We start from the raw sequence: 18,450 nt of genomic DNA on the forward strand, positions 1-18,450 counted from the left end.
AAAGTACCAGTCAAAAGCTTGGACACATCTACTCATTCCAAGGTTTATCTTTATTTTTACTATTTTCTACATTGTAGAATAATAGTGAAGACATCACAACTATGAAATAACACATGGAATCAGTTAAGGACACATTCTTATTTACAAGGACAGCCTACTTTTCCTCCGTGTTGGGGAATTGCACTCCGATCCCCCTCGTGCCTGCATTCTCAAGTACAGCCATTATTGAAGGCTATCAAATGCTTCTCAAAGATGCCCTCTGGTGGTCAAGCTAGCACTTGCCCTCTGGTGGTCAAACAAGCACTAACTACCATTAATAGCACCATTGGTTCATACTTAAATAACATGCCATAGAATTCTGCGGCACCGTGCAAGCTGCGCCACAGTACACTGCAACTTTTAAAGGAGGAACGACTGTATGCTAAGCCTGTAACAAGGTCTGTGAGAGGGTTTTAGTCATGTATGCTTAGTCATGTATGCCATGTATGTTTTTTTGGCAAGAATTAACCAATATCACGACATGCCTTGCTCATATTGCTATCAAAATATTTGATTCCTATCGAATTGTCAATATTGGTGCCACTACCAATTTTCCAAAATGTAGGGCCCTATAAAATCAACTTTTTTTTTTCTCTTCTCATTTTTTTCCCAAATTCATTTTGGTTTCAGTTTTTCCCCCTTTTTATTATTATTATTATTATTTATTTATTTTCGCTCTCAAAATGTTTGTAGCACTTGTGATTGTAGAGTTTGCTAAACAAATGGCCACTGGATTGATGCAAATAATCATATAATTCTGCCAGGTAGGCATATACTGTAGGCTACTTTGTAGTAACATTTAATTGAGAAGGTTTTTGGGAAAGCCTTCCCATCTCTACCAGAAGACGGTTATCATTAGCATCATCGATAACGGCTACACAAAGTGTGGACATAACCTCGCACCACACACATCTGGGAGCATTTCTGTGCTATTTCAGAAAGTTGCAGGAAAATACGAATCACTGAAGAATTTTGTTCACGTCTTATTAATTTAGTATAAAAGTTATTAATTTGCCCAAGACCAATACATTTTTGAACACTGTTGAATTCTGTTTTAATGTTTGTATTCCGTTTCCTTCCACAATCTCCAGAACACAGATTTGATAGAGCCCTAAAGATTATACCAAACCACGGCAAAACTGCCTTCCTCGAGCGAAGAAGTGGGACTTGTGGCGGGATAGTGTAATTCAAATGTTTAAGAACAAACACTAACGGATCAGTTATACTAGGCACTATCTCTAGCAATCAAACTACTGGAAACCAGTCATTTTCTATGGGGGGAGGAGACACGAGGATACATTCAGCTACTTAAGTCGGAAGCTATGATCTCAGAGGAGGGATGGTCTTGCTTGCTTTAACACCGTGCTGGACAGGCTAATCACAAATGTGACGTTGTGCAAAGGAAGATCTTGGTGATTCCAAGTCTTGAAGGGACAATCTGCAGTTGCTACATCCATTTATCGACTTTTAAATTAATGATATGCTCATTGACTCTTCAAGAATATAACTTGTAGATGCCTCATGAACCTAGTTCAACTGTTGAGCTTGTTTTACTAGATTGTAAGCAACATAAATGTAAACAAACTGTGTAGCCTCAATATGATCAAATCAATCAAATTGCGTGTGTTGCCAACTCAGTAAGGAAAGTAGCTATTGGCTGTCCTAAAAGTCGCGAGAAGTCGCTAAATGACATTATCACCTAATTTGCATAATTTGCCATGTAATTGTGATGGACGCTGTAGGAGAGAGGAATAATGTCATGGGAGAGACAAAAAGTGAGTAAAAAACACCCTAAATATGTTTAGAACAACAAATTAACTTTCTTCTGTTGATTCTTGTTATGTCACAATTCCAACTCTCCTTTATCCGGGCTTGGGACCGGCAAAAGTGACCCAAAAGAAACACTCGTGGAGTTACTTAGTTTTATAATTTCATTTTTAATTTCATTTTTTTGTGTTGTTTTCTTAGTTTGGTTTGGTTTTTACCATTATGGTCCGCTTAGGAGCCTACAACAAGTCACAGTAAAACATGAACATTTTTAACCATAACATTGTTTACATTTTTTTGTATAAACTCTAAATGGACCAAAAAGAGACAATAGAAAAAACTGTCAATGGCAATGTGAGAAAATTATGGTAACTAGTCTTGCCCTAATTCAGGTTAATTGTTGTTTTTTCTAGACCCCCCTCCACACACAGGCTGTGCTGGCTCACAGAAAGAGTGGGTCATCGTCATTTTGGTCAAGGCTCTCTATGGCAGGTTCAGCAACTGAGGGATCTGACTGAAATGAGTAAGCAGCTGATGTTCCAAAAAGCTGCAAAACATTATCAGGCAGCTGGTGCTCATGGCAAGCCTTACCCGACAGATTCAGTCCATATCGAATGTACTGTACACATCAATGATTTCGCTCTCGCTGCAGGTGATTCTTTGATCCACCTCTACGCAGACGACACCATTCTGTATATATCACTAGGCATTTTAAACAATGCTACCTAATATAATGTTTACATACCCTACATTATTCATCTCATATGTATACGTATATACTGTACTCTATATCATCTACTGCATCTTTATGTAATACATGTATCACTAGCCACTTTGCCACTTTGTTTACTTACTCATCTCATATGTATATACTGTACTCAATACCATCTACTGTATCTTGCATATGCCGCTCTGTACCAACACTCATTCATATATCTTTATGTACATATTCTTTATCCCCTTACACTTGTGTCTATAAGGTAGTAGTTTTGGAATTGTTAGCTAGATTACCTGTTGGTTATTACTGCATTGTCGGAACTAGAAGCACAAGCATTTCGCTACACTCGCATTAACATCTGCTAACCATGTGTATGTGACAAATAAAATTTGATTTGTATATCTCTGGCCCTTTGTTGGACACTGTGTTAACTAACCTCCAGATGAGCTTCAATGCCATACAACTCTCCTTTCGTGGCCTCCAATTGCTCTTAAATGCAAGTAAAACTAAATGCATGCTCTTCAACCGATCGTCGCTGCCCGCACCTGCCCGCCCGTCCAGCATCACTACTCTGGACGGTTCTGACTTAGAATATGTGGACAAATACAAATACCTAGGTGTCTGGTTAGACTGTAAACTCTCCTTCCAGACTCACATTAAACAGCTCCAATCCAAAATTAAATCTAGAATTGGCTTCCTATTTTGCAACAAAGCATCCTTCACTCATGTTGCCAAACATACCCATAAAACTTATCATCCTACCGATCCTCGATCATTTACAAAATAGCCTCCAACACTCTACTCAACAAATTGGATTCAGTCTATCACAGTGCCATCCGTTTTGTCACCAAAGCCCCATATACTACCCTCCACTGCGACCTGTATGATCTTGTTGGCTGGCCCTCGCTTCATACTCGTCGCCAAACCCACTGGCTCCAGGTCATCTACAAGTCTCTGCTAGCTAAAGCCCCGCCTTATCTCATCTCACTGGTCACCATAGCAGCACCCACCCGTAGCACACGCTCCAGCAGGTATATCTCACTGGTCACCCCCAAAGCCAATTCCTCCTTTGGCTGCCTCTCCTTCCAGTTCTCTGCTGCCAATGACTGGAAAGAACTGCAAAAATCTCTGAAGCTGGAGACTCTTACCTCCCTCACTAGTTTAAGCACCAGCTGCCAGAGCAGCTCACAGATCACTGCACCTGTATATAGCTCATCTGTAAATAGCCCATCCAATCTACCTCATCCCCATACTGTATTTATTTATTTATTTATTTATTTATCTTGCTCCTTTGCACCCCAATATTTCAACTTGCACATTCATCTTCTGCACACCCTACCATTCCAGTGTTTAATTGCTATATGGTAATTACTTTGCCACCATGGCCTATTTATTACCTTACCTCTTTATCCTACCTCATTTGCACATGCAGTATATAGATTTTTCTACTGTAAAATGTTGCGAAAGGGGTCAAAACTGCAGTTTTTTGGTAATGTTTGAACAACACGAGGTATTGCAGTTAGTAAAACTGATGTAGAGCATGTTCCATACTGAATAAACCGGCTCCGCTTTTGACAATCAGAGAAGTAGAGGAAGGTGTTAAATCAAAATCCTGACATGATTTATAGATGCTTTTAAAACTATGTTTGTGTAACTGTTTGTTTAGTGGTCAAAACGATAGTTGTTTGGGAAAGTAAATTGCCTTGCTGCTGGCATGATTTGACACAGAAAGTGAGGCGAAGGTGTTAAATCAAAATCCCTTTGTCTAACTCTTTGGTTTAGTGGTCAAACTGAAACTTTATTGGAAGTGAATAAATCTGCTTTTTTTTTTAAATGTTGCCCAAAACGGCAGTTGTTTGAAATTTGAAAAACCGTGGTATTGCAGTTTGAAAAAGTTCCATACAGAGAAACGTTTTGACACGGAGAAGATTTGATAAATAAATTTTTTTTCCTTTTTTTAGCTCTAAATTTTTGCTAACTTCTGACATGGGATGCAAAGACGGCAGTTGTTTGAAAATGTTTGAAAAATGTTGTTTGATTGCAGTTAGCAAAAGTGAGGTTTTTATAGGCATGTTCCATACTGAATAAAAAAAAACAGTTGTTTGCTTTTGACAATCAGAGAAGTATTGAGGAAGGTGTTAAATCAAAATTTTTTGTCGAACTCTTTGATTTTCTAATTCAAAAGTGAAAGTTGTTTGGAAGTGAATGAATCTGTCTTAAAAACAAGTTCAGACATTTATTCTATAGATGCTTGAAAGACAGGTGATTTTAAATCTAAAGAAGACATAAAATGGCTCAGTAGTTACAAGTTGCGTAGTATTCCCTGAGATTTGAATTCCCTCATCATATTTGAAAAGCAGAGAAGTAATGGAATTTTTATAGTTTGCAAAACTTCTTTCCCTCCTAAAATGTTTCCCAGGAGACAAAACAATTCATTGTTTGGGAAAGTTTGAAAACAGTACAATTAAGAACCCATACTTTTCAAATCATAACATAATAGTATTAGCATGAATGGTTCTAATCATTAATGTATACATAATTGATCATCTAAACTATATTTTCCTCTATCATGCAGTTAGTAAAACTGCTGTAAAGCATGTTCCATGTTCCATCTTTTGACAAGCAGAAAAGTAGAGGAAGGTGTTAAAGCAACCGCTATGTCAGATTTCAAAAAAGCTTAAGGAAAAAGCAAATCATGTAATAATCTGAGAACGGCGCTCAGAAAACAAATAGATATATCCGCCATGTTGGAGTCAACAGAAATCAGAAATAACATTATAAATATTCCCTTACCTTTGATGATCTTCATCAGAATGCATTCCTAGGAATCCCAGTTCCACATTAAATGTTTGATTTGTTCGATAATGTCCATCATTTATGTCCAAGTAGCTACTTTTGTTAGCGCGTTAGGTATACAAATCCAAACGCTCATGCCGGTCCCGCATAACTTCAGACAAGAAATTCAAAGAATTATATTACAGGTCTTAGAAACATTTCAAACTATGTATAGAATCAATCTTTAGGGTGTTGTTATCATAAATCTTCAATACATTTCCAACCGGAGAATTCCTTTGTGTCAAGAGAAGCAGGCCGATAATCATGTGAATTGTGCGTGACCAGGAAATGGCTCTCTGCCAGTAACCTGACTCATTCCCCTCTCATTCAGCCCCACAACACAGTAGAAGCCTCATTCAAGTTTCTAAAGACGGTTGACATCTAGTGAAAGCCCTAAGTGCAACTTCATCCATATCCCACTATGAATTCAATAGGGCCTGGGTTGAAAATCGACCAACCTCAGATTTCTCACTTCCTGTTTGGATTTCTTCTCAGGTTTTTGCCTGTCATATGCGTTCTGTTATACTCACAGACATCATTCAAACAGTTTTAGAAACTTCAGAGTGTTTTCTATCCAATACTAATATGCATATATTAGCAACTGGGAATGAGGAGCAAGCAGTTTACTCTGGGCACCCTGGGCTCCTTTCATCCAAGCTACTCAATACTGCACCTGCAGCCATAAGAAGTTTTAAACAATGGATTACATTTTAGCCAATGAGGTAGACCATATAGAATGCTAGCGTTAGGGAGACCAGAACAGGTAGACATAGAAGTTGAAGATATACTAGCAGAACACATGAGAAGACTGTTAATTAACCTGTTACTCCTACCCCCTACTTTTTCGAACATTCTGTTAAAAATCGTGCAACATTTCAGCGCCCTGCTGCTCATGCCAGGAATATAGTATATGCATATGATTAGCATGTGTGGATAGAAAACACTCAGACGTTTATAAAACTGGTTAAATCACGGCTGTGACTATAACAGAACGTGCGTTTCATCGAAAAGTGCAGGAAAATCTGATCACTGAAAATGGAAAAATATATCCATGTGCGACTTGAACCCATTGATAAAGGTGAACCACATTTAATGGGGCTGAGGTTGCAATACCTACAGCTTCCACACGTTGTCTAGAGTCTTGTCATTTGCCTACTATTTGTTTCTTGGTCAAACAGACGCAAGGCAGCGCATTTCTTCCGGTCTCCGACCGGATATTTTGGTTGAGATTTACCCGGACATTATTTCCAGACGGACAGCTAAAGAATATACTTCGCCTCGTGATCAATTTGATCGCTTATTAACGTTTACGTTTACTAATACCTAAAGTTGCATTACAAAAGTATTATTATTATATTATTATTATTATATTATTTCGAAGTGTTTTGTGAAAGTTTATCGTCAACTTTTTTTATTTAAAAAAAATGACGTTACGTTATAAGACGCTATTTTTTTCGTTTATCACACAGTCTTCATAGATCGATATCTAGGCTACATATGGACCGATTTAATCGAAAAAAAGACCCAATAGTGATTATGGGACATCTAGGAGTGCCAACAAAGAAGATGGTCAAAGGTAATGAATGTTTTATATTTTATTTGTGCGGTTTGTGTAGCGACGACTATGCTAATTATTTTGTTTACGTCCCCTGCGGGTCTTTTGGGGTGTTACATGCTATCAGATAATAGCTTCTCATGCTTTCGCCGAAAAGCATTTTAAAAATCGGACTTGTTGCCTGGATTCACAACGAGTGTAGCTTTAATTCAATACCCTGCATGTGTATTTTAATGAATGTTTGAGTTTTAACTAGTACTATTAGCATTTAGCGTAGCGCATTTGCATTTCCAGATGTCTAGATGGGACGCCTGCGTGTCAGGTAGGAGCAAGAGGTTAACCAAACCCGTATGTCCAAGATTTTGTGTCCAACAGGTGAATTACAGGAGAAGGTGATTCACTCAATCCAACCAGGAGACTGGGTGTGGATCCAGTCCCTGAGGAGAAAAGACTGGAAGCAGTCCCATTGGGAAGGTCCATACCAGGTTCTGTTAACCACCGTCTTTGCCATTAGAATAGCTGAGAGAGTCACTTGGGTCCACGTTACCCACTGCAAAAAGGTATGTACATTTACATTTACATTTAAGTCATTTAGCAGACGCTCTTATCCAGAGCGACTTACAAATTGGTGCATACACCTTATAAGCACTGCTGAACACACACTGAGAAGTGTGAGTATGGGGTGGTACCTAGCAGACCAATTAAGGGCAGGAGAGGGTTGGCGGTTTTTGGGAAGATTAGGGATTCTGAGCTGCATCATAGTCTTGGTAATCTTTCTGATACATCCAGATCCACCACCTTCCGGTACTAATTATACGACACTGTTGTCATTGATAAGAAGTAAGAGATAAACTATATTATACACTGACCATCAAGGATGAGTGACTTACAGAATAAGGAGTCAAAGATGGTCAAGATGTAGGATTTAATGTAAACATTAAACAATTCCCTCGGAAAGCAAATAACTTTACAGGGATTGTGTTGGCCAGATTTAAGTACTTGGCCAACCCACCTCGGTTCATTTTAACTCATGATGAGTACCAGTGTTATTGATACAAGAAGGGCACTGAGAACATAGGTGATTTTAACTTCTCTAGGGTAGTGGGCAGCATTTGGAATTTTGGATGAAAACCATGCCCAAATTAAACAGCTTTCTACTCAGGCCCAGAAGATAGGATATGCATATAATTAATAGATTTGGTTAGAAAACACTCTAAAGTATCAAAACCTGTTAAAGTAATGTCTGTGAGTATAACAGAACTGATTTGGCAGGCTAAAACCTGAGAAAAATCCATTCAGGAAGTAGGATTTTTTGTTGTTGTTGTAGTTTTCTATTCAATGCCATTACAGTATTCATTGATTTAGGACTCTATTTGCTGTTCCTATGTTCCTGTGCCTTCCACTAAATGTCAACAGTCTTTAGAAATAGTTTCAGGCTTGTATTCCGAAAAATTAGGGAGTAAGAGCAGTCTGAATAAGTGGACCCTGTTGTGTCGAGTGCCTTTGAAATATTATAGATTATTTAGGCTATAAACAACCTGAGGATTGAATATAAACATCGTTTGACATGTTTCTATGAACTTTACGGATACAATTTGGATTTGCTGTATGCCTGTTGTGTTTGTGCCTGTGGATTACTGAAAAAAACACTGGAACAAAACAGAGTTTTTCGAATATAAAGAGAGACTTTAAATAAAAGGAACATTTATTGAATAAATGAATGTCTTCTGAGTGCCACCATATGAAGATCATCAAAGGTAAGGGATTAATTTTATCTCTATTTCTGACGTAAGTATTTTTGTAACTCTTCTACTAAATTAATCTTTAAACCAATGTAAAATAGTTGAATATTTTCTGAATCTTTATAATGAGTATTTCTGTATGTGATTTGGTGGTCTGCAATCTCACTGGATGTTGGCCAGATGGGACAATAGCGTCCCACATACTCTAGAGAGGTTAACCTCTTTGGGATGGCATTTTCACTTTTGGATAAATAGCGTGCTATATTTCAACTTCCTGCTACTCATGCCAAGAATATAAGATATGCATATTATTAGTAGATTTGGATAGAAAACACTCTGAATGTTCTAAAACTGTTTGAATCATGCCTGTGAGTATAACAGAACTTATGGAGCAGGCAAAACCCTGAGGACTAACCGTTCAGAACTTTTTTTTTAGGTCAATGTCAATTCAATTAGTTTTCATTGGGGAACTAGATTTCTAAGGCACTTGTTTGCGGTTCCGACCGCTTCCACTGGATGTCACCAATATTTGGAAATAGGTTGAGGTTATTCCTTTGTGAAATTAAGATGTACGACCATAGCTCACGCTGACATTGGTTTCGTTATTATCTGAACCATTCTGACATAGGACCGTCGTCCTACATCCCCGGAACAGGAAGTTCTATTGTCGTCAAGGGCTTATATAGGAAGGGAGAGGAGTGCGTGTTTGAAAAGTTTTATAGCCCATGTCCCTTCACAGGGCGGGCCCCTGATTGAGCAGCCCTATCTTATGAAACCCCACATCTCACATTTTAGAAGCTAAAATCACATTTCATACCATCACAAAAAATTTCATATTCAAACATTTAAATTGAACAACAATTCCATGTGAATCTGATAACTCTGATGTGTAGACTTTCCACTGTAGAGTTTGTCATCTTATCATTGATGAGAATGTCTCATATGACAACCGAACTGACATCATATTCATTAAGTACCACTGCATATGTTCAATTGTTCGGATTACCAGAATATAGTTAATTTCCCCCCACCTACTGATGTTCCCAGAATCTCTATGTTAACCAAGTGTTTCGCAAATGTAACCTCAGTAGGGTAGAGAGAGGAAAAAGGGGGGAAGAGGTATTTCTGACTGTCATAAACCTACCCCCCAGGCCAAAGTCATGACACAAGCCACTCAATCAAATCAAAAGTATTGAAGCCATTCATACATCTGCTGATGTCACAAAGCGCTATACAGAAACCCAGCCTAAAACTCCACAAACAGCAAGCAATGCAGGTGTAGAAGCACAGCGGCTAGGAAAAACTCCCTAGAAAGGCCGGAACCTAGGAAGAAACCTAGAGAGGAACTAGGCTATTAGGTGTGGCCAGTCTTCTTCTGGCTGTATCGACTGTTGTCTTTGCTACCGCACGGCAAGCGGTACCGGAGCACCAAGTCTAGGACCAAAAGGCTCCTCAACAGCTTCTACACCCAAGCCATAAGACTGCTGAACAATTAATGAAATCGCAACCAAACAATTTACATTGACCCCCCCCCTCCCTTTTGTACACTGCCTCTACTCGCTGTTTATTATCTATTATTATTCACCCCCACCTACAAATTACCTCAACTAACCTGTACCCCTGCACACTGACTCGGTACCGGTGCCCCCTGTGTATAGCCTCGTTATTCTTATTGTGTTACGTTTTATTATGACTTTTTATTTCAGTCTACATGGTAAATATTTTCTTAACTCTTCTTGAACTGCACTGTTGGTTAAGAGCTTGTAAGTAAGCATTTCATGTTGAAGTCTACACTTGTATTCGGCGCATGTGACAAATAAAGTTTGATTTGAGATGTGAATAAATGTTTTATGAGTCCTACAGTTGCCTAGGCCTGCATGACGCAAACATGCACAAAGCATGCACAGCCCTGTGAGTTCTATTATCTATCAGTTGTTGTCTCTGTGTTTGGGTAGAGGAAATCCCCTTCCTAATCTAGTCTAAATATAATTAATTTGAACAAGTATAAGGTTGCTGCAGTTTGACAGTGTTGTCATCCTTCCCAGGGCCAGGAGTTTTTTCTTTCATTTAAAAAAAAACATGTGACCGGATTAGGAAAAACTGGTGCCATCATAGCCCATATAAAACCTTTTTACAACTGATAAATCACTGTCATACCTTATAGGGTCCAGAGTTATCCTGGTTTGGTTAAAAGATAAGGAAGAACTCCAAGCCCATGGGGTTAAAAATCCCCCCCACTCTTGGACCTATGGTGCCACCAGTCAAACTTGCAGTTATCGTTGGGTATTTGGATGATCAGGGCATTATTCTGGAAAATGTATTGGGCTACTTTGATGTGTCAAGTGGGTGAGATGCGCAGTCTTTGTTTAACTTTATGGAGAAACTTGTTGTTTAAATCTTCAATGGCGCAGCTGTAATAGAACGTTTCTGCTATTTGTATTTCCTGCTAAGTCCCCTTCTGTTCCCTGATTATGAGCTGATGACCACTGCCATTGTCAACTCTCTCCTGACATGAACACTATTGTAAAGTGGCTGTTCCACTGGATGTCATAAGGTGAATGCACCAATGAAGGCACGTCTCATGTGCCCTCTCATTCCCCATAATATTGTACTATAAATGTCTTTATTAAATGTTTTAGGTTCAAATAATTACTCTGACGATTTTTGAAATACATTTTGACGTCTCTGTGCATTCCACGCCTATACCGTGGGTCTTCCATCCTCTTCAATTTTTGAAGTCACCAGCTTCCACTGGTGTATACACACGCTCTGTTAGATCTGGAATAGCAGTGACAGCCCTAAACCTGCAGAGCTCTCCAAATGTCTGCTCATTACTGCCCACCTCAGGGCAGAAAGAGGAAGTGCATATGTGCATCTGACTTGCCATGGAAAGGGAATTCTTCAGCTCAGTTGTCTTTAGTGTTGCCAGTGCTTAAAAATAGTTTTTAGACAATTTTGTGAAAATGGCCTCAGAAAACATACCTTTTCAGTCATAAGAATAACCGGTACTTTCAGCCTATAATATTATCACATGAAGTTAACTGGTCCTTCTGTGGCTCAGTTGGTAGAGCATGGCGCTTGTAACGCCAGGGTAGTGGGTTCGATTCCCGGGACCACCCATACGTAGAATGTATGCACACATGACTGTAAGTCGCTTTGGATAAAAGCGTCAGCTAAATGGCATATATTATTATTATTATTATTATTATTATTATTATTATATTATTATTATTATTATTTATTATTATATTATATTATTATATTATTATTATTATTATTATTATTATATTATATTATTATTTATTATTATATTATTATTATTATTATTATTATATTATTATATTAACTAAGGCTCCTGAGTGGTGCAGTAGTCAAGGGTACTGTATCTCAGTGCAAGAGGTGTCACTACAGACACCCTGGTTTGAATCCAGACTGTATCACAACTGGCCGTCATTGGGAGTCCTATAGGGTGGTACGCAATTGGCTCAGCATCGTCCGGGTTTGGCCGGTGTAGCCCGTCATTGTAAATAAGAAATTGTTCTTCACTGACTTGCCTAGTTAAAGTAAAAACTATTTTCAAGTTATTAATTAGCATGACCGTTGAAAACAGTCACAGTGTTATAAGAAGTTGATTATGAAATGGATTTCAGTATGATACCTTTTTTTGTCTAAAGCATTACCTCATCATTGGGTCAGTGCGCTCCAATGTGTAAATGTGTGTGATAAAGCCAGAACAGAACCAAGCAGTGCCTGCTTTGACAATGACATCAGAGACATTGACCACTGGCTGTTTGTTTGTGTGTGTATCCCGGTCACACTGGCCCCAAGGAGAGGGATAGGCAGAACACTCTATCACTTTTGTCCAAATACATACAACCAAACACAAACCACTTGACATAGACAAAAGACTCACATTGTGCCAGGGAGATGAGCAGAGAGTGAGCAAGAGATAGGAACCCCCCACGCCTTGCTGTGGCTCAGTTGGTAGAGCATGGCGCTTGTAACGCCAGGGTAGTGGGTTCGATTCCCGGGACCACCCATACGTAGAATGTATGCACACATGACTGTAAGTCATGTAAGTCGCTTTGGATAAAAGCGTCAGCTAAATGGCATATATTATTATTATTATTATTATTATTATTATTTATTATTATTGCTGACCCCCTTGTGTCTTATGTCTGAACCTCCACCCCCATCCTCCACTATCACATAGCCCAGACAACAGAAGCTTTTAGTGGGCAGAGAGTGCCTGTTTATCAGAGTCCTCATGGCTGACACACACATGCCTCCCTCATGTCATCAAAGAGCTCCAATCAGTGTGGGGACTGTCTTCTCATCCCTAGCTTTAATGGCTTTGACCCCCAGGGCCCTGAGAATATGGAGACTATGAAGTCTATCTAGGTTTCCTCTCCATATGATGCAAACAGCCAGGGCCATATTCCATCTAACACACCTCTATATCTGTTCTCTGACTGGGATGCTTTGTGACTGTTGAAGAGTGCTCTGCTCGCTCTCTCTCTCCTCCCTCTGCTTTACCTCCCCCTCACCTCTGGTCGCAGACCAGTATACAACACCATGGCACCTTCTCGCTAAATGCCTGACCTCATAGCAGGGCTCTATCTATGACCAGACTCCCAGGATCATATGATTTGTCCTGATGGAGGATGGAGTCGTCGATGAAGAAACCTCGGAGGCATTCTGCACTGTCACTGGAGAATCAGGCTGTGACCTTGGGGCCGTGCGGATGTGTTAATGGGACTGCCTTATCTTTCCTGCTGGGGCATTGGCAGAGTTATTAACAGCCAGGTCAGGTTTGTGTTCCTTACTTCCATGCCATTCCCAGTCTGTCTGATGACCTCCCCCAGGCCAGAAGCTCTGTGCTTGGGCCAGGCGAACTGGCCCCTGCCCTCAGCAGCCCTGGATGAGACAGACTGACATGTTTATACCAGGCCTGCTGATTTATCTTCCCACCATGGATTCAAATCAGTGACAAGGGCGTCATAGCACAGACTGGACTCCAGACTGATGAACCAGCTTGACTGGTTTCCAGTGGTTGGCCAAATTTAATTTGTGACATGCGCCGAAAGTGTAGACCTTACAGTGAAATGCTTATTTACAAGCCCTTAACCAACATTGCAGTTTTATGAAAGACAGGTGTTAAGTAAAAAATAGATAAGTAAAAAAAAAAAAAAATTATAATTATAGAGCAGTAGGAAAATAACAGCAGCGAGGCTATATACAGGGGGTACCGTTACAGAGTCAATGTGCGAGGGCCCAGGTCAGTCAAGGCAAATAAGGCAATATGTACATGTAAGTAGAGTTAAAGTGACTATGCACAGATAATAAACAGAGAGTAGCAGCGGCATAAAGAGGCGAGGGAGGGGGGGGCAATGCAAATAGTCTTAGTAGCGATTTGATTAGCTGTTAAGAAGAAGTATGGCTTGGTGGCAGAAGCTGTTAAGAAATCTTTTGGACCGAGACTTGGCAGAGTTTTTTAAAAATCCAGAAAATCACATTGTAGGATTTTTTATGAATTTATTTGCAAATTATAGTGGAAAATAAGTATTTGGTCACCTACAAACAAGCAAGATTTCTGGCTCTCACAGAGAGTAACTTCTTCTTTAAGAGGCTCCTCTGTCCTCCACTCGTTACCTGTATTAATGGCACCTGTTTGAACTTATCAGTATAAAAGACACCTGTCCACAACCTCAAACAGTCACACTCTAAACTCCACTATGGTCAAGACCAAAGAGCTGTCAAAGGACACCAGAAACAAAATTGTAGACTGCACCAGGCTGGTAAGACGGAATCTGCAATAGGTAAGCAGCTTGGTTTGAAGAAATCACCTGTGGGAGCAATTATTAGGAAATGGAAGACATACAAGACCACTGATAATCTCCCTTGATCTGGGGCTCCACGCAAGATCTCACCCCGTGGGGTCAAAATGATCACAATAACGATGAGCAAAAATCCCAGAACCACACGGGGGGACCTAGTGAATGACCTGCAGAGAGCTGGGACCAAAGTAACAAAGCCTACCATCAGTAACACACTACGCCGCCAGGGACTCAAATCCTGCAGTGCCAGACGTGTCCCCCTGCTTAAGCCAGTACATGTCCAGGCCCGTCTGAAGTTTAAACCAAAATATAACTTTTTGGTAAAAATTCAACTCGTCGTGTTTGGAGGACAAAGAATGCTGAGTTGCATTCAAAGAAAACCATACCTACTGTGAAGCATGGGGGTGGAAACATCATGCTTTGGGGCTGTTTTTCTGCAAAGGGACCAGGACGACTGTGTAAAGGAAATAATGAATGGGGCCAAGTATCGTGGATTTTGAGTGAAAACCTCCTTCCATCATCAAAGGCATTGAAGATGAAACGTGGCTGGGTCTTTCGGCATGACAATGATCCCAAACACACCGCCCGGGCAACGAAGGAGTGGCTTCGTAAGAAGCATTTCAAGGTCCTGGAGTGGCCTAGCCAGTCTCCAGATCTCAACCCCATAGAGAATCTTTGGAGGGAGTTGGAAGTCTGTGTTGCCCAGCAACAGCCCCAAAACATCACTGCTCTAGAGGAGATCTGCATGGAGGAATGGGCCAAAATACCAGCAACAGTGTGTGAAAACCTTGTGAAGACTTACAGAAAATGTTTGACCTCTGTCATTGCCAACAAAGGCTATACAACAAAGTATTGAGATAAACTTTTGTTATTCACCAAATACTTATTTTCAACCATAATTTTCAAATAAATTAATGACAAATCCTACAATGTGATTTTCTGGATTTTTTTTTCTCATTTTGTCTTTCATAGTTGAAGTGTACCTATGATGAAAATTACAGGCCTCTCTCATGTTTTTAAGTGGGATATCTTATCTTGCACAATTGTTGGCTGACTAAATATTTTTTGCCCCACTATATATGTTTATTATACCTGTTGATACAGGGCTCATATGTTAAACTATTCTAACTGAACATTTTCTTTCACAGTGGCACTGACTCCGACTGGGAGCCCCCATTGCCAACTTGTCTATCCCCCTCTGAAGCTGGTTCATCCAGCTGTACCCCTGCTGTCTCTGGCTCCACACCTCCCGGGCCATCTAGAGGTGTGAAGGCACTGAAAAAGAAGCGGAGGAGGGCAAGTGTGCCACCCGCTAACAGAGGGACAGAAGGGCGTTGGCACACCGTCCTAGAAGATGATGTGGAGCCTCCCCAACCAACTTTTAGGCCGAAAAGGAAGCCAGGACCTCAGGTGAACCCGACCACAACTTTACACCCCCCTTCAGCTTTTTCAGCTGTTTTTCACAATCTGTTGTCGATTCACTCGTGACTAACACGAATAAGTATTGGGAGAGGAAGCAACCAGGCAAAAAAGTAGCATGGAAGGCCATATCCATGTCAGACTTTTTCTGCTACCTTTCACTGGTCATCTGCATGGGGCTGGTGAGGCTGAAAAGCCTGAAGGACTACTGGAAAACGTCATCTCTCTACCAACTGTCTTTCCCCATGACTGTTATGTCCTGCAAAAGGTTTCTGGTTCTCTCACAGGCGCGTCATATCAGTGACCCAAATGTTGATGAAGAGAATGAGAAGAAGAGAGGCACAGCAATGTTTGATAGACTACAAAATCAAACCTCTCTACCACAGCATTGTTGAGGGCTGCAAGACGTACTTTCAGCCAGCCCAGAACGTGTCAATCAATGAGAGGATGGTAGCCTCAAAGGCCAGAATTGGCCTCAAACAATACATGAGAAACAAACCAACCAAGTGGGGTTACAAGCTGTTTGTGTTGGCTGATTCTGTATGTGCCTACATGAGCACTTTCTTTGTCTATGAGGGGAAGAACAGTTTTGCTACTAAATAAACTAAAGTAAAAAGGGACTTAGCCATAATGGAGTTATTAGATTTTCAACTGCTAGGGAAGGGCTACAAACTGTTTGTGGATAACTTCTACACAAGCCCTACCCTGTTTGCAGACCTAAGGAAGCTGGATGTGTGGGCTTGTGGCACCATTCGTACCAACAGGGTGTGCTTTCCGAAGACGAAGGTAAACGACATGCCTAAGCGGGCTGAGCGGGGGACCATGCGACGGATCCGTGAAGATGGCCTGCTTTTTGTAAAGTGGATGGATACCAGAGAGGTGGTGATGTGCACAACAATCCACAAGTCCTTCAATGGGGATCATGTTGTCAGGCGTGTGAAGGACAGTGCCGGGGTATGGACCACCAAAAATGTCCCCATTCCAACTGCAGTAAAGGACGACAACAAGATCATGGGAGGTGTGGACCTGTCAGATGCGCTGATATGCTATTACAATGTTCTACATAAGACAATGAAATGGTACAATACCTTTTATAATTTAATCGACATTGCTGTGGTGAATGCATTCATCCTACACAAGGAAATGGCTAAGAGCTGTGGAAAGCCCTTCCTCTCACAGAAAGCCTTCAGAGAGCAGCTCATCAAGGAGCTTGCTGGCTACAGAACCACTGCACCACGCCCTGTCCCTTCTGCTCCTGCCACAAGTGTTCATCTGCCCAAATATATTTGTGCAGGCATGTGCCTAAGGGTCAAAAGGGCACAGCATGGAGGCGTTGCTGTGTTATTTGCAAGATGAAGTCCCCTATCACATGCACCACATGCTCAGTGACCCTCTACTTTGCATCTGAAAGAGACTGCTATGGAATCTGGCACCAGCAGCAGAATATTGTGTAGAGCAATATGTAGTATGTTATATCTGGAGTACTTTTCCTGTCTTATCCGGTGTCTTGTGTGAATTTAAGTCTGCTCTCTCTTTCTCTCCTTCTTTCTCTCGGAGGACCTGAGCCCTCGGACCATGCTTCAGAACTACCTACCATGATGACTACTTGCTGTCCCCAGTCCACCCGGTCTTGCCGCTCTTCCAGTTTCAACTGTTCTGCCTGCGGCTATGGAACCCTAAACTGTTCATTTTTACTCTTGAGGTGCTGTCCTGTTGCACCCTCTACAACCACTGTGATCTCCACCCGGCACAGCCAGAAGTGGACTGGCCACCCCTCATAGCCTGGTTCCTCTCTAGGTTTGTAGAAATGTATACCTTCACCAATTTGGCCACTTGGGTACATTTGGGCTACTTGTGTGGGACACCTGGGTGACTTCATGATAAATGTCATGTAGCACACTCATTTTGGAAGTTATCATTCTGAAACTTTGCACAAGTACTGTTGCCCGGCCTCCCGGGTTGCGCAGTGGTTAAGGGTGCTGTACTGCAGCGCCAGCTGTGCCATCAGAGACTCTGGGTTCGTGCCCAGGCTCTGTCGTAACCGGCCACGACCGGGAGGTCCGTGGGGCGACGCACAATTGGCCTAGCGTCATCCGGGTTAGGGAGGGCTTGGTCGGTAGGGATGTCCTTGTCTCATCGCGCACCAGCGACTCCTGTGGCGGGACGGGCGCAGTGCGCGCTAACCAAGGTTGCCAGGTACACAGTGTTTCCTCCGGCACATTGGTGCGGCTGGGTTCCGGGTTGGATGTGCGCTGTGTTAAGAAGCAGTGCGGCTGGTTGGGTTGTGTATCGGAGGACGCATGACTTTCAACCTTCGTCTCTCCCGAGCCCGTGCGGGAGTTGTAGCGATGAGACAAGCTAGTAGATACTACAACAATTGGATACCACGAAATTGGGGAGAAAAAGGAATGGAAAAAAAAAAAAGGAATCCAAGAATGTCAAGCCGAGCCGAACAACAGAGCAGAGTGGCAAGAGAGAGAAAGAGAGAAAGCCCTGCAGTATTCTAGCCTCCTGCAGCTTGCTTCCCTCCTTCCTCTC

This window comes from Oncorhynchus keta, chromosome 4 (assembly GCF_023373465.1).
Source record: "Oncorhynchus keta strain PuntledgeMale-10-30-2019 chromosome 4, Oket_V2, whole genome shotgun sequence".
Classification (NCBI taxonomy): Eukaryota; Metazoa; Chordata; class Actinopteri; order Salmoniformes; family Salmonidae; genus Oncorhynchus; species Oncorhynchus keta.